The 16,317-nt window shown below is 43.7% G+C and overlaps 1 protein-coding gene across 7 annotated transcripts in view; it reads left to right on the forward strand.

Annotated features, from left to right (window-relative positions):
• The window catches only part of TENM1 (teneurin transmembrane protein 1), an 897,331-nt gene that overhangs the window by 544,498 nt on the left and 336,516 nt on the right, over nucleotides 1-16,317 (forward strand). The gene's annotated exons all lie outside the window — the stretch shown is intronic.

Consider the following 16,317-nt stretch of genomic DNA (forward strand, 5'->3'; position numbering starts at 1 on the left):
CCAGCTGTTCTTGGTATTTCAATAAATACTGATACAATACAGTAATTGGAACTGATGGTGGAGTCCATACATATTCTGTGTGCTTCAAAAGAGGCAACATGGTGATTGAAGATAATATTCATACATTTTACCACACCTCAATGGGGCAGTAAGTGGCCATACTGTAAGAGTTTCAATCAAAGCTAGGATGTTCTTAGAATGTTGATGCTTCCAGATGGAGAACTTCAAATAACAAGATATATTGTCTTTTTATAAAATTCCTAGAAATGCAAATTCTGTAAATTGTAATGATCAGACATTTACTGGTATGTTAATTTCTTAATGTATTCAATTTATCCTCAGCAGGTTTTCTCTAATTATGAGGTTGAGAAGCCTGATTGTCTTTTCACAGATGAATTGTAGAAAATTACATTACGTGGCTCCTTTCAGTAATACCCAAGACATAGATAAATATAAGTAAACAACTAATGATAAGAAGTAAGTCTAATTTTGATAACATCCATTTTGATAAACAAAAATGTAGTTTCTGCTTTCCCAGATGTCTTGGTAGACTTTTTAAAGTAAGAAAAGGTACGCTCAAGAACGTGACTACCTTGAACCATTAGTTCAAGTTCAACCACAGTGATTTCATTGAGAATTTGTTATTGTTAACACCACACCATCGGATCTTATTTGATTTTCATCATTGATCAGTTTTGAATTGTTATGCTTATTGTTCATTGGGAGCCTCTTTGTGCACAAACTTGTGGGAAAGTAGCATACAATTTATTTGCTCACTTACAAGATTTTAAACCTGCCTTTCACCACAAGGTCCCAGGGTAGGTTACAACAATAGAACCTATAATTATAACAATAAATATAACTATCACTATTATAAAACAAATAAAACAGTTCAATGAAACAGAACAGTACAAATTCAGCAAAAGAGGTGAATATTGCAAAACAATAAACAGATGATTATGATAATCATTCAATGAGACATCATTCTATTGGGTAAGGATCATAGCTCAGTGGCAGAGCATCCCCAGCATCTCCAGGTAGGGAAAAACTCCATGCCTAAAGCCCTGGAGAGCTGTTGCCAGTCAGTGTAGACAATACTGAGCTAGATGGACCATTGGTCTGACATGGTATAAGGCAGCTTCTTGTGTAGATAAGATTAGCATGTAAATATGCAGCATAGACTTCAGTGAGGTTATGCTTTGAGGTTCGTTTTGTTCTCCCCCACAAGGGATGAGGAAAAGCTTGCTTGCTGATCAAAGTGAATGCTGAAGAGTTCTTTAAACATTTAAAAAGAATCAGAATCAACATATGTAAGGCTTTTCCCCCTTCAAAGACAAACATTTTGTTAACAAATCTGATTAGCTAGGTCCCCTTTTAAAAATTGTAGTTCCTTGTGATATTTCGAGAAAGGCAATCTGGTCATCTATTTCACATAAAATTATAACATTTAGCAAAACACCAGTAGCTATTGCCTTATTTATGATTATTTGGATTTTCTTGTGTGCTTGTGAGTGTACCAAACTGTCTCCTGCTGAGTCTGACTATCTAGACCAGCGTTGTCTACTTTAGCAGTACTTGGTCCTCCATGGTTTCAAGCAGGCATTTCCACCAGCACCTGCTGCTACCTGACCCTTTTAGCTGGAGATTCAAGAAATCATGAACATAGGAAGCTGCCTTTATACCACGTTAGACTATTTGTCATTGTAGTACACTATTGTCTATTCTGTCTTGCAGTAGCTGTCCAGGATTTCAAGCATACTATAGTTAGATGCAATTTGCTTCTGTAAACCAGTTGCTGGTAGCCGCAGGAAGGGAAAGTGCTCTTGTGCTCAGGTCCTCACTTCAGAAGCTGGCCTCACTTCTGCTTGAATTTGTGAGTGCCCTGAGCATAAATAATGTGTGAATAGAGCTCTAGTTGTGCTGAAATGCCTTTCTTAAGCACAAACTAGAACTGGATTGGAATAAGCACCTGCATAAGAAAGGTGTGTTTACCATGATGTTACATCCCACTAATGTGTAGGGATGGGGGAGAAATTTCATATAAGTTTAAAAGCATTTAAAACCAAATGTGTCAAATTCATATTTTCTGAAACAATATGAGAACCAAATCATGGCCATCGTTCTAAATGTGCACTTATCCAAATTTCTTGATGCAGTTTTCCAATCAAATAAATGTTTACCAAAATGCATATATTAGTGGGAAATGAGCATAAAAACAAATATATTAGTGAAAATAGCATACAAAAATGCATTCTGTTAGGAGAAATTGTTTGCAAAAATGTGTGCATTCAGAGGTGGCGTCAGGCATGACTGGCCCTTGGATACCAGCCTGCCCCGGGCCTGCGGCGTAATACTCTCCAACACCCCCCTCCCGATTCAGGAGGTATAGAGCTTAAATAGGCCCGCCCATCCCACCTACTTCCTGTTTTGTCACATCAGTGCACTGTGTGTGCATGCCAGCCATCTTGGGTGATGGCAGATATGCACACACAGCGATGCAGGAGGTAGGTGGGGAGGGTGGGCTTATTTAAGCCCACACCACCTGTATCAGGTGTGTGGGTGTGTTGCTTGGCAGCTCCCCCTCTGCAATCCATGGTGGCACTGGGTCCTGCAACGCTATGCTGGTGTGGATCGAGGAGTAGGAGCCCTTCTGGGCTGCAGGGGCCCTCAGCCAGGGCCTGACCTGGCCACCTGCTGGCACCAGGCCTGTGTACATTAGTCAAAATACAAAAATCTGTTTGTTAGGAGAAATCACTAAAATGCTAAAGAATTTTCATGAGGATTTTTTTTAAAAAAATGTAAGTTGCTGCAGAAATGTGAACTGAACTTAAGACTGGAAAAATGAGAAACGGAGAGAACTGAACCTGACAGATCTATTCATCCATCCCTATTCATGAGGCAGGTGATGTGAGTTTGTGCCTTCTACTAAACATGGTGTTCTTAAGCAACTATATCTCTCAGAACTATGCATTAGGGTATATTCAGTTTGGTACATTGAGCAGTGTGCTGTTTGAATAAGAATTCTTAGTCATCAGCTGTGTAGATTATTAACGTTTTTCAGAGCTTTGTATGGATTAGAAGAAATCTCTCAGTTAATCTCTTGTGCCGCATTGACTGTGGTGGTGGGGAAACAGATTTGTTTAGACTTTTGATTGAATGGAGTAATATTGCTAACAAACAAATATGCATATCTCAGTATAATTTTATGACAGCTTCAAAGAAGTTTCAGGGCATAAAACATCTTTCATTTTTAATGCACAATAAATTCTTGAAAGGAAAAGAAGAAGAGTAAATAATATAGTTACTACTACATTATCTGGATTAATAGAAGCAATACATTTTTAAAAAAGGTAAATGCAAGACTGATAAATACAGATCAATCAAAATATATGAAAAAAGCTAACAGTTCAATAGAAATATAATCTTGCCAGTTGACACAATTGCTTTGTTTGGCATTGCTTTGTGTGCTTCCTGAGATTCATATAACAGTCACAATTGTTTGTATTTCCTTCCTCTGTCCCATAAACTTTATTGCTGGCTCAAATTGTGGACTCTTATTCACAGAGGCAAACCAAATAAACTGTCTTCTTTTTTATAGACAAAGTTGTATATATATATATATATATATATATATATATATATATATATATATATATATTTAGAAAAGCTGTTTTGGGCAGGGGTGTTGATGTTTGGTCAATGCCTAATACAAGATAATCGTAGCAATTTTTTGACGTAGGTTGGTGATGTACCAATGAAAATGTATATTCCAAAATCTTGCCTTACCCCAAAACCAGGGATGGACAACCTTTTATTTACGTTACCCCCAAAACAGGGGTGGACAACCTTTTATTTTTTCCTCTCTTGGGGGTAATCTGTTGGGGGCTGTGTGCTGAGTGGGGCTGACGCCACTGGTGGGTGGGGACAATGCTAAAAAGAGCAGTATTTTTCTCTCTTAGGCCCCATTGGTACTATACATTTAAAGCAGTGTCATACCACTTCAAACAGTGTTGGTTTCCCCCAAAGAATCCTGGGAACTATACTTTGTTAAGGATATTGAAAGTTGTTGGGAGGGCTCTATTCCCCTCTCAGACCTACAGGTCCCAGAGTTCCCTGGGAAGAGGACTTGATTGTTAAGCCACTCCCAGGATTCTTTGGGGGAAGCCATGGTTGCTTAAAGTGATCTCAGAGTGTTTTGAATGTAGTGCAGATGGGGGCACTCTGTCACTTCTTCCTTTCTATCTTCCTTTCTTTCTCTCCCCCTTCCTGCCCAGAGGACAGCTGGGGAATGGTCAGATCATTCTTGCTAGAGATGTGAACTGATGGCTTGCAGAGCACTTTTGAAATAGGGGTGATGGCCACATGAAATTAGGCGGGCGCCAGCAGTAGCTGGTGTTCATTGAAACTGGTAGGATAGAAGGCGGGAAGGCCCACAGTAGCTGGAGCCAGAGCCAATGATAGACAGAACCAACTTATTATAGTTTTCTCCACATTCTCCTCCTCCTCCTCCTCCCTGCTGGGTGTTCTATAAGGGCTACACTGAGCCTAAGGAGGAGGGAGCTGACAATCAGTGCCATCCTCTGGACTAGTTGTAAAGAAGAAGGCAGGTAGGTGAGGGCTGGGTAAGGACAGTCTAAGGTTGGTGGGTCAGTGCCCCGCTCACCCTAATGGACCAACCTCCACTGCTAAGGGGTAAATATGGCCTGACAGCTTCAAGCAGGATAAGGAGAGGGCTGAAATGCTGAGATACCTGCAGTTTTCTATAAGTACATACGAAGAGCACATCTAGTCCAGCATCACGTTACCTACAGAGAGCAACCTGATGCCTGTGGGAAGCCCACAAAACAAGAGCGACAGTCTTTCCTGCAGTTCTTGCGCCCAGCAAAAAGCATCCTGCTTTTCAAATCAGAGGTTCCTCTTAGCTATGGTGGCAAACTCCTATGAATAGTTCTACCTTCCATTAATTTGTCTGCTCCCGTTTTCAAGCAGTACAAGCTAGTGGTGATCACTAGCAACAGCTTCCACAACCGAAGTGCACATTGTGACAAATGTACTTTGTTTTGCCTCTCCTAAATCTACTGCCAAGGATTCTGGTGCACCTCAAATCAGTGGCAGTTGTAGTTAACAACAGTGTCAACCTCCACTGATGCTGGCCAGCTCAGCTGGAGGTCCACCGGGGAAGCCTAGTCCGGCATAAGGGGAGCCAGGGGAAGCCGGTAGAAGACTGGCAAATTGTGCATTCTGGGAGGGTGTCAGAGGTGGGGCCGAGGGGGGAGACTTGCACAATATCCAGGTCCCGTTCTGCTCCCCCCATCGTGGCAGCCTGTATGCTGGGAAAAGGGGTGTCAGAAGAAACATGTATTTTGTTTCCTTCTGCCATGCCCTGCCAGCAGAGCCAGCATCCTCCCCTCTGAGAGGCCTCCCAGGAGCAGCTGAATGTGGCATCCCCTTTCACCAGCTCCACCTCACCGGCTTCAGTTCTGCCAGCCTCTCAAACATTGGATTCCTCTGTAAGGCTGCAATCCAATACATGTCTACTCAGGAGTAATCTCCATGGAGTTCAATGGGATTTACTCCCAAGTAAGTGTGTATTGGATTGCACCCTTAATTATTTAGTTATTAATTTTATTTAACAGAATTTATATACGGCTCAATTGCAATAAAACTTCTAAGTGGTTTTTAAAAAGCACACTGAAGCTATCAATAAGTCAGTAAAAACAGGTATTTAAAAACACCCAAAATATAATTATAAATAAGCTAAAAAGAGATTAAAAGACATGTCAACAGTCTACATGTCTGGCTAGGCTTGTCTAAACAAAAATGTTTTAAGCCGATGCTGAAAAAAATACAATAAAGGTGCCTGTGTGATGTCAATAGTCAGGGAGTTTCGAAGTATAGGTGCTGCCGCACTAAAAGATCCATTTCTTACAATTGCGGAACAAGTATTATGTGGCACCTATAGCACTGTCAGCTCCGTAGATTGAAGTGACTGAGTGCGCACGTATGGGGTAAGACTTTTCACTCTTCCTGAACCGATGATTGTGTGGACTTTTGCCATCAAAGCATTTAAGAGCCTTCTTACTGTAGTTTAATGTGCACTTGCTCATTCTTATTAAAGGTCACTTTTGTAGCAGGCTTTGCATTCTCCCAGCTCTGAGCATTTTCCTTCCATGTGCCTGCTTTTTCTGATCACTCTTTAATTACATTTGAAATCCCTTCGATGGCTGCTATCTCCACTGTCTCAATTAGTTCACCTCCAGCTGTGTCAAATTTTTATGGGGTAGGACAAAATATTGCCGGTGATAACGAACTTTGGTTTTCTAGCTTATCTGCTCACAGCAGGCTACCCTGCAGGGCAAGGATGAGTTTACAGGCCTAGTGCAGTCTGATTTGTTAGTGAGCTCTCTTGCCCTTTTTAGTCTGATTTATTTTCTTGAGAATACAGCTTGCTGTCTCTACTGCTAAGAGAGGTAAGCTACTGTTTCCTTTTTTTTTCTTTTCTTCTTTTACTTGATGTCTGCAGGCTCCATTGATCAGGAAGTGTCACTGCAGAACCATACATTTATTCCACTTTAACAGTCATGGCTTCCCCCAAAGAATCCTGGGAAGTATAGTTTGTGAAGGGTGCTGAGAGTTGTTAGGAGACCCCTAGTCCCTTCATAAAGCTACAGTTCCCAAAGTCCCCTGGGAAGGATTGATTGTTAAACCATTCTGGGAATTGTTAAAAAAAAAAACCAACACAAATCGCTGTAGAAATCTAAAGACCTGAATTTCATACGGGGGGGGGGGGGAGAGAAACAAAGGACCAAAACTGACAGATCCTTCCATCTCTGTAAGAGGTGAGGGTTTTTTTCCCCTCAGGTATCCAGGTCCAAAGCTGTACAGGGCTTTCTATACTAGTACCAATGCTTTGAGCTTAGCCCAGTGTCTAATTGCAGCCAGTGCAATCAGTGTTGGGTTTATATCAGAAAATGCAGGAGCTAGATAGGGAGGATCATTAGCCTGTGCACAGTTGCTCTGTGTGGTGAGCATCTCCAGCAGTAAGGGGCTTCTGAGCCCAGGAGTGGATCTGCCTGTCCAGGCTGGCCATTGGCTCCATTCAACAGGAATGGATATGAAGGATTCCTGTTCAAGCTGGGCCTTTGTCTGGGCAAGAATAGTGTTTTCCTGGTTAGAACTCTTGTTGTTTTCCCTTGTTGCATACCACCTCGGATCCCCTCTTGTTTCCCTGAGCATTTTCTTCATTTGGTTGTGTTTATTGCCAATAAGAGAGAGACGGAACATGCACCACAGTGAGGCTGAATCAAATATCCCTTAATAAGCCACAGGCTAATAATCCTTTGGAAATGAACTCATGTCGGTACAAACCCTGCAATGAAAGTTTAATTGTCCTGTTGTCCTGAATGCATAAGGGTTGGATCCAGGTTTTAGGATGGTTCAAAATGTGTCTCTTATTAAAATTAATATCTGCTCCATCATATTTTCTCTATTTTTTTTCCTGTGAAGGACATTTTAAGGTCACAAGGCCTTCCCATACTTAGAGTGAGAGGAAAACTTTGAGTGACAAGCCTTGTTCTTGGCTGCCTAATCAGAGGGAGCAAATGTGTCTAGATGTCTCTCATAGGATTGTATTGATGTTAAACTTGCAACAAGATGTAATTTGATGTGAATGGAAGAACAGGAGGCTATAGTGCGTGTGTGTGTTTGGGGGATGCTTGCATCCAAGAAAGGACCCTTTTCATGCAGACTGGAATGGTATACAGCCAGTGTGGTGTAGTGTTTAGAGTGCTGGACTAGGACCTGGAAGACCAGGGTTCAAATCCTCGCTCAGCCATGAAGACCTTGAACCCCCCAGTCTCTCAGATTAATCTATCATACATACACAGCTTCACCACCTTCTTCTTCCATGTAGCGGGAGGGGGGCAGATGTTGGCAACAGTACTTTGAGTGCCATTGTGATATAATGGCTAGAGTGCTGGACTAGCACCTGGCAGACAAGGACTAGGAAACGGGGAGGAAAAGAACCATGGTATGCCACCGTGAGCTCCTTGGAGGAAAGGTGGGATATGAATGTGATAAGTAATAAATATAGGATGAATGCTGGAAACGGAAGTGAAAGAGATACAGATGGGATGTGTAAATGCTCATAGGGTGTGGTGTTGAGACTATTGTAGTGATACCAATCCTAAAAGTGGGATAATAAATGGAGAGCCAGTGTGGTGTAGAAATTAGAGCACTGAATTAGCAATGAGGAGATCCAGGTTCAAATTCCCACTCAACTGTTAAGCTCATTGGGGTATTTTGGGCCACTCACTGTCTCTCACCTTAATTCCCTAACATCATTTTTAAACTTTATTTACTTACTTACTTACTTACTTACTTGTTTATTTATTTGTATATATCCCGCCCTTCCTCCCAGTAGGAGCCCAGGGTGGGATACCATGGCAACAGAAAAAGGCACATAACAGGGCTGGAGAACCTGTGACCCATAGGCCACATTTGGCCAGGCATGGGTAGCAATTTTACCCGTGAAACTGTTTCCCCCATCGTGTTCTCATCTGTGCCATACCTGACATCATATTGGATGGCAGATGTAGGGCAGGTAAAAACCTGGTTGGATTGGCTGTACAACCAAGTCCGCAATGAGGCGCTTGATCACACAGTCAATGCTTGCAGAAAGAAGCTGATGGGCAGTGACTTCAACCCTGTTGGATCAGCTACATGACCCAGTTTCTGTGGGATCGCTGCAGAAAGCAGGTTTGCTAGCCCTACACTTGACACTTTGTTGAGAATAGGGCTGGCTGGCAGAGTCCTGTGCGCTACAGTTCCTAAGAACCTAACAAGCCACTGGCTGTCAGGTGCTTGGAAAGTGCTATACAAGGGACTTTGGCAGGTGAGTGGGACAACTCATCTGTCATCATGATGACATCAGGCGATTGGCAGATGGAATGTCCCACCCACTTGTGAAAGGTTGCCTGCGGGGATGGAGATACTGTATATAACACTCTGGCCAAGAGGCTCTTCCCCTATGGTATATTGCATATTCTGAGGAAGAGTACATTACTCTCTCTCTCACTCACTCTCTCTCTCTCTCTCTCACTCACCACTCACTCACTCACTCAGCCCCCCCCCAAAAAAGTATTCAGATTCTAAATATGATTTTGTTGTTGCTGTTTAAGTGTACATATATTTGGTATTGGTTGTGGAATGCTTCTTTTGCAAAGTTTCCTCCAATATCCTCATATACTTTACTTTCACCCTATTCATTTATAAACACAGTACCTGTTCTTCTTCTAAATGGCAGAAACTCCATTAGGGTAGAGTTAAATGTTAGAATAAATTAAATGCCCAGGAGTAAGGAAATGCAAAACTGAGGCGTTGCTGCTGCAAAATCAGATAGCAAAAAGAGGAATGGTTTCTGTAGGCAACTAATTTCACCATTTATTACTTGCACATTTTAGATTCACAAAGGAATGGATAAAAATATATTGCCTTTTGTTTTCTTACAACATACTAATTCTTAGTGTGGTTAAATTTTTCTCTTCCTATCAGTCTCAGATTCTCCATACAGTTTACTGTCTTTGCTTGAGCTCTGTTTTAACTGCTGCTGTGGAATGTTTTAATTATACCTGTGCCAGTATTTTGGGTGTTTATGAGGAGGCTAGGCGAAGAGCAACGGCTCTCAAAAGGGGGAGCAGGAGAGAATAAATGTTGGATCTTTGTACAGCTCTGCAGCTTCACCAAATTTTTGCATGCCCCAATGAAAAGTCTTGTCGGCAGCCGCGGAGGCTGCCTTTGCCATATCCAAGAATGGCACAAATATTCCTCCCCCCAGCCCGCTTTTAACTTTTTTTTCAAAAAAAACATTCTTAGGTGCTCCTGTGGTGTACAGATTAAAATGGTCAGCCCCAGAGACTAATGGAATCCACTTGAACATAAGAACATAAGAAGAGCCTGCTGGATCAGGCCAGTGGCCCATCTAGTCCAGCATCCTGTTCTCACAGTGGCCAACCAGTTGCCTGGGGGAAGCCCGCAAGCAGGACCCGAGTGCAAGAACACTGTCTCCTCCTGAGGCTCCCAGCAACTGGTTTTCAGAAGCATGCTGCCTTGATTCCTGAATGCCCTTGGGGAGTTCCCAGTAGATAGAGCAGGTGGCCCTGTTGAAGCCCTTGTCATGCTGTGGAATAGCAAGGCGCATTGGGGTCTGAACACGGTTGCCCCTGAGTGTTCTCTCTGGCATTGTGGAGCCCAGTTTGCACCATGGTACACCAGTGAACTAAGGGCAATGAAACAGGCTGGATGACGGCTAGAGCACAAGTGGTGAAAGACATGCTGTAAAGCTGATCGGGCACGAGTAAAACATCATAACCGTACCTACAGTTTAGCAGTGAGGGCGGTGAAGAAGGCCCACTTCTCTGCCGCCATTGCACCTTCAAGTAGCCGTTCAGTGGAGCTTTTCCGTATTGTCAGGGGTCTAGTTGACATCATCTCCAAGAAAATGAGTTTTAGACCCTTTAGAGGCCCATTGTGAATTGTTTGCAAGGCACTTTGAGGGTAAAGTTGCTTGCCTCCATAGCAATCTTGATGCCCCGTCTACATCTATTGTGAGATGAGATGAGGCTTCAAGTGCAATGTCTGCTGCATCTTCTTGGGATCCATTTCAGTTGATGTGGCCTGATGACATGGACAAGGTGCTTGTGATGATATGGCCAGCAACGTGTCCTTGCAACCTTTGCCCTTCTTGGCTTATTAAAGCTTGCCAAGGGGGTTTGACTGAGTGGATCCAGGGTGTGGTCAATGCATTGTTGTGGGAGGGAGTGGTTCCAGCCATCCTGAAAGAGGTGGTGATCCCACTGCTCCTGAAAAAGCCCACCCTGGACCCATTGGTTTGTGTCAATTAATGCCTGATTGCAGGTGCCCCCTTTTTAGGGAAGGTGATTGAGAGGGTTGTAGTGCAGCAATTGCAAGTACTCTTGGATGAAACAGATTATCTTGATCCATTCCAGTCTGGGTTCAGGCCTGGTTATGGGACTGAATCGGCCTTGGTCACCCTGATGGTTGACTTTATTGGGAGAAGGACAGGGGGAGTGTGACCCCATTATTATTACTTGATCTCAGTGGCTTTTGATACCATTGACTATGTTATCCTTCTGGGCTGACTTGGTTAGATGGGTATTGGAGGCACGGTTTTATGGCGGTTCTGATCCTGTCTCCAGGGTCATTTTCAGAGAATAGCATTTGATTATTGTCTTTTGGCTTTCTGGCAGTTCTGCTGTGGAGTGCCACAGGGAACCATCTTGTCCCCCATGCTGTTTAACATCTATATGATGTGTTAGGAGCAGTCATCAGGAGATTTGGGGCAAGGTGTTAGCAGTACACTGACGATACCCAGTTCTACATCTCTGTAACATCTGAATTGGGAGAGGGCATGCAAACCTGGACTGCTGCCTGGATTTGGTGATGGTCTGGATGAGGGCCAATAAACTAACTCTGCATCCTAGCAAGACGGGTTGGTGGTTTCTGAGTTTGGATAATTGGCCAATTGCCTACTCTGGATGGGGTCCTACTCTGAAAGAGCAGATCCATAGTCTGGAGGCGCTTCTGGATGCATCTTTGTCACTAGAGGTCCAGGTGACTTCAGTGGCTAGGATTGCCTTTTACCAGCTTCAGCCATTTCTGGACTGGGATAACCTGACCACCAGAGCTTGGAAAAGTTACTTTTTTGAACTACAACTCCCATCAGCCCCAGCCAGCATGGCCACTAGATTGGGCTGATGGGAGTTGTTCAAAAAAGTAACTTTTCCAAGCTCTGCTTACCACTGTTGTCCATGCACTGGAAACCCTCATGCTGGATTATTGTAATCCACTTTATGTGGTATTGTAATGCTCTTTATGTGAGGCTGCCCTTGAGATTGGTCGGGAAGCTGCAGGTTGTGTAAAATGCAGCAGCGTGACTGCTTACTGGGGCAGGGTATCACCAACATGTCACCCTGCTGCTGGAAGAATTGCAGTAGCTACCTATTAGCTACTGGGCTAAGTTCAGGGTTCTGGTTTTGGTGTACAAAGCCCTATACAGCTTGGGACCAGGATACCTGAAAGACCATCTTTCCCCTTATAGACCCAGTTGATCACTGCGCTCTGCAGGTGAGGGCCTCCTGCAGTTACCATCTTATCAGGAGGTCTGTTCTGCACAACATAGGAAACGGACCTTTAGTGTAGTGACATGTACCCTTTGGAATTCCCTCCCCTTAGATATCTGTTATCTGTTATCTATCTGGTGCCTAACTGAAGGCCTTCCTCTTTTAACAGGCCTTTTAAATAGAGACCTTATCCCAGTCTGTGTCTGTGTTGGATTTGCTTTTTTAATATGTTTTTAGGGCTTTTTTTTTCAAGAAAAGATGTTTTTGAAGATTTTTTTTAAAATATATTTTAAAGATGTTTTGTTTTAATATATTTGTAAGGATGTTTTGTTGTGATCTATTTTAAAGTGTGTTTTAGAGTGTTTTTAGTGCTTTTGTTTGCTCACCTGGGCTCCTACTGGGAGCGAGGGTGGGATATAAATTGAATGAAATAAATAAATAATAAATAAATAATTCCTCTGCATTTTTACTTTTTTTTAATGATAAGAAGTATAGAATTCTCAGAAGAAAAAGCAAGCATTTGCCCTAGCCTCAACCGCAGCATGTAACATTTTGCTCCATCACCAAATAAATGTCAAATAAAAGCAGCCGAAGTAGTGATTCGATGTAGTAACAGTTTTGGCACAGAATTCTGTTCAGTGCTTGCTCTGCTTTACAAATCAGATCCTTCCCTCCCCCCATTCAAAAGTGGCAAAAAGGGGTTGCAGCGATGTCTTCCTCATGTCTGCTCCATTCTTCCCGTAGCACCTATTGCAGAAGTGGCTTGAAGTAGCAATTACAAAAACCAAAATACAAATTAGATCTGTTACTCCATAGACATGTTCTCCCCAAGGGCCTTAAGATTTATATGTGTAGGTGTGTGGGTGAGTGGGTGGAAGAACTGAGGGAGTACTGTACTATACTAAATACTATACTAAATAAATCGTTTTGTTTTTACTCTGTCTTTGAAGTTACTTGAGCCTGACTTCAACATGTTGCCCAAAGACATCAATTCTAAAGGCTGAGAGCCTTGCACTGGTCTCCGGGAATGCAGCTGTGGAATTTGACAGCAAACGTTTCTAATTCTCCTCAGCCAAGTGTTGGAATTAAAGGAGAACTTCTCATTGCTATGAGGAGGTAGTTGTTGTTGTTTTGGCCGCATTCACACCATACATTTAAAGCAGTATTATACAGCCACGAGAATGGATGTATATTATAGCTGGCATGGATTTTTCGCATTCCGCAATATTAAATTGGAAATACCCCCATGCCATTCTTCTGTTTCCCATAAGCTCAATTCAAATCAAAACCTTACAAAACTTACAGTCCAGAACTCAGAAGCAGTTGCTTAACAACCCTATCAGTTTTCATGGTGATACACAAAACAGTCAGAGAGAATCGAGAGTTCAAAGTATAAAACAAGAAGGAAAAAATCCAGACCCCTGTTGGACTTTTTTCTATCAGAGTACTCATAATTTGTTGAAATTAATTAAAATTCAGCCATGTTCACAGAGTACCTGGAATCCTATTACTGATCTTGCCCCATACTCTGGCCTTCATCTTCTGCAGTTTAAAGGTTTAAAAAATGCCTAGCTGATTTTTAATTAATTTAAGAAATTTAACATTAAAGTCCATGATAAGTCTGGGCATGCTTTAATAAGAACCAACTGTCAGTGTTTTAAAAGCCAGACTCACAGCTGCTGGGCTTGCCTAATCAGGGGGTCACACAGAATCCTAAGTAGTTTTTGAACTACTTCACAAAGTAGTTTGTAAAGGGTGTGAAGAGTTGTTAGGAGACTCCTGTTCCCCTGACTGAGCTCCAATGGCCAGAGTGGTTTAACAGTCGGCCTCTCTTCTGGGGATTGTAGCTCTGTGAGGGGAACAGGACCTCTCCTAGCAACTCTCGGCACAAACTACACTTTGCAGGATTCTTTGGGGGAATCCATGACTGTCTAAAGTGAAATAAAGGTCTAGTGTGGATGTGGCCAGGGACAGCTTTGGTTTAAATTTGGGTGGGAGGCTATGTGTGCCTGCTGTAGAATAAAAAGATGGAGAAACCCTGAAAAACAATGATACTGTTCACAATGTTTTCCTTTTGGAAAGGAAAGGGGCTTTCCCTCTGCCCAGTGCCAACCCACCCAATCTCCTCTCCTCCCCCTCCCCTTCCTGCCCTCCCCCTTCTTCTCTCCCCTTCCCTCTACTTCTCTCCCCTCCCTGCCCTCTCCTACGTCAGTTTCACCTTTCCTAAGCGTGATTGTACAGGAGTAAACCCCACTGAACTCAAAAAGCATGTAAATGGTAAAACCTGCCCTCCCCTTCTCCTCCCTCCTATCCCCACCCTCTTGTATCTTCCCTCCCCTTTCCCTTCCAGTCCTCTCCCCCCTCCTTCCGCTCCCTTCCTCCTTCTCTCCTCTCCCCCTTCTCCTCCGCCCCATGGTCAATTTTACCTATCCCAACCATGATTGCATGGGAGTAAAACCCATTGAACTCAAGCGTGCAAATGATCAGATCTGTCTTTCTCTTCCCCCTCCCCTCCCCCTCTCCTGTCCTGTCCTTCTCCCTTCTTCCTCCTTTCCCTTCTTCCTTTTTCCTCCTTCCCTGCCCTCTCCAGCCCTCCCTCCCTTCCTCTCTCTGTTCCTCCTCCCCTGTGGTCAGTTTCATCTATCCTAAGCATGATTGCACGGGAGTAAATCTCACTGAAGTCCATAAGCATGCAAATGATCAATCCATTCTCAGTAAACTTGCACAGGATCCCATTTCTTACCTCCCAGATTAAAAAGCAGAGAAATTCACTAATAGAAATTCACTGAGGTTTAAGAATGCACCTATAGCCAACAGATATTGCTATCAAACTTTTAAGAGCAGGTAAATTGGGCAGCTATAGTTAATGCACCAGGAAGACCTGGCCTCCTCTCTAAGATATTCCTGAATGCCCTTGGGGAGTTCCCAGTAGATAGAGCAGGTGACCCTGTTGAAGCCCATGTCACACTGTGGAACAGTGAGGTGCATCGGGCTCTCAACATGGTTGCCCCCGAGCGCCCTCTCTGGCACTGTGGAGCCCGGCTTGCACCTTGGTACACCAGTGAGCTAAGGGCAATGAAACAGGCTGGACGATGGCTAGAGCACAAGTGGCAAAAGACGTGCTGTGAGGCTGATAGGGCACGAGTAAAACATCATAACCATGCCTACTGTGTGGCAGTGAGGGCAGCAAAGAAGGCTCACTTCTCTGCCTCCATCGCATCCTCAAGTAGACGTCCAGCGGAGTTTTTCCATATTGTCAGGGGTCTGTTGACATCAACTCCAGGAGATGGAGTCTTAGGCCCTTTGGAGGCCTACTGTGAATTGTTTGCAAGGCACTTTGAAGGTAAAGTTGCTTGCCTCCGTAGCAGTCTTGATGCCCTATCCACATCTACTGTAGTCCCCAGTGAGGTGTCCAGTGCAACGTCTGCTGCATCTTCTTGGGAATGGTTTCAGTTGATGCGGCCTGATGACGTGGACAAGGTGCTTGCAATGATGTGGCCAGCCTACCATCACCCAAGATGGCAATGGGGGATTTCCTAAGGGGCTGATGCCCCCATCACCATCTTGGTTGATGGCAGGCATGCACGCTATCAGTGCATGTCATTCACACAACGTGAGTGGTAGGTGGGACACATGGGCTTATTAGCCCCACACTGCCTCTGTGTGTGGGGGGGGACGGGCTATGGTGCTGAGGGCCCTTGGCAGGTTGGTATCCAAGGGCTCAATCATGTCTGGCGCTGGCGTTGACACGTGGGCCATATTCATACTATATGTTTATTCCATTATTTTTCCACTTCAAACAGTCATGGCTTTCCCCGAAGAATGCTTGGAAGGGGAGTTTGTGAAGGGTGCTGAGAGTTGTAGGAAACCCCCAATTCCCCTCACAGAGCTACAGTTCCTAGACTGACTGTTAAACCACTTGGGGAATTGTAACTCTGTGAGGGGAATTGGGGGTTTCCTACAACTCTCAGCACCCTTCACAAACTCCCCTTCCAAGCATTCTTCAGGGAAAGCCATGACTGTTTGAAACTCCCCTTCTCAGCATTCTTTGGGGTAAGCTATGACTGTTTGAAGTGGAATAAATGCAAGGTGTGCATGTGGCCTTGTGTGCATACACACTTCCATCTAGGGAAGCAAGAAGCATTATCACAGTTTAAGGACACTTTCCAGCCAGGTG

Source organism: Rhineura floridana, chromosome 16, assembly GCF_030035675.1.
Source record: "Rhineura floridana isolate rRhiFlo1 chromosome 16, rRhiFlo1.hap2, whole genome shotgun sequence".
NCBI lineage: Eukaryota > Metazoa > Chordata > Lepidosauria > Squamata > Rhineuridae > Rhineura > Rhineura floridana.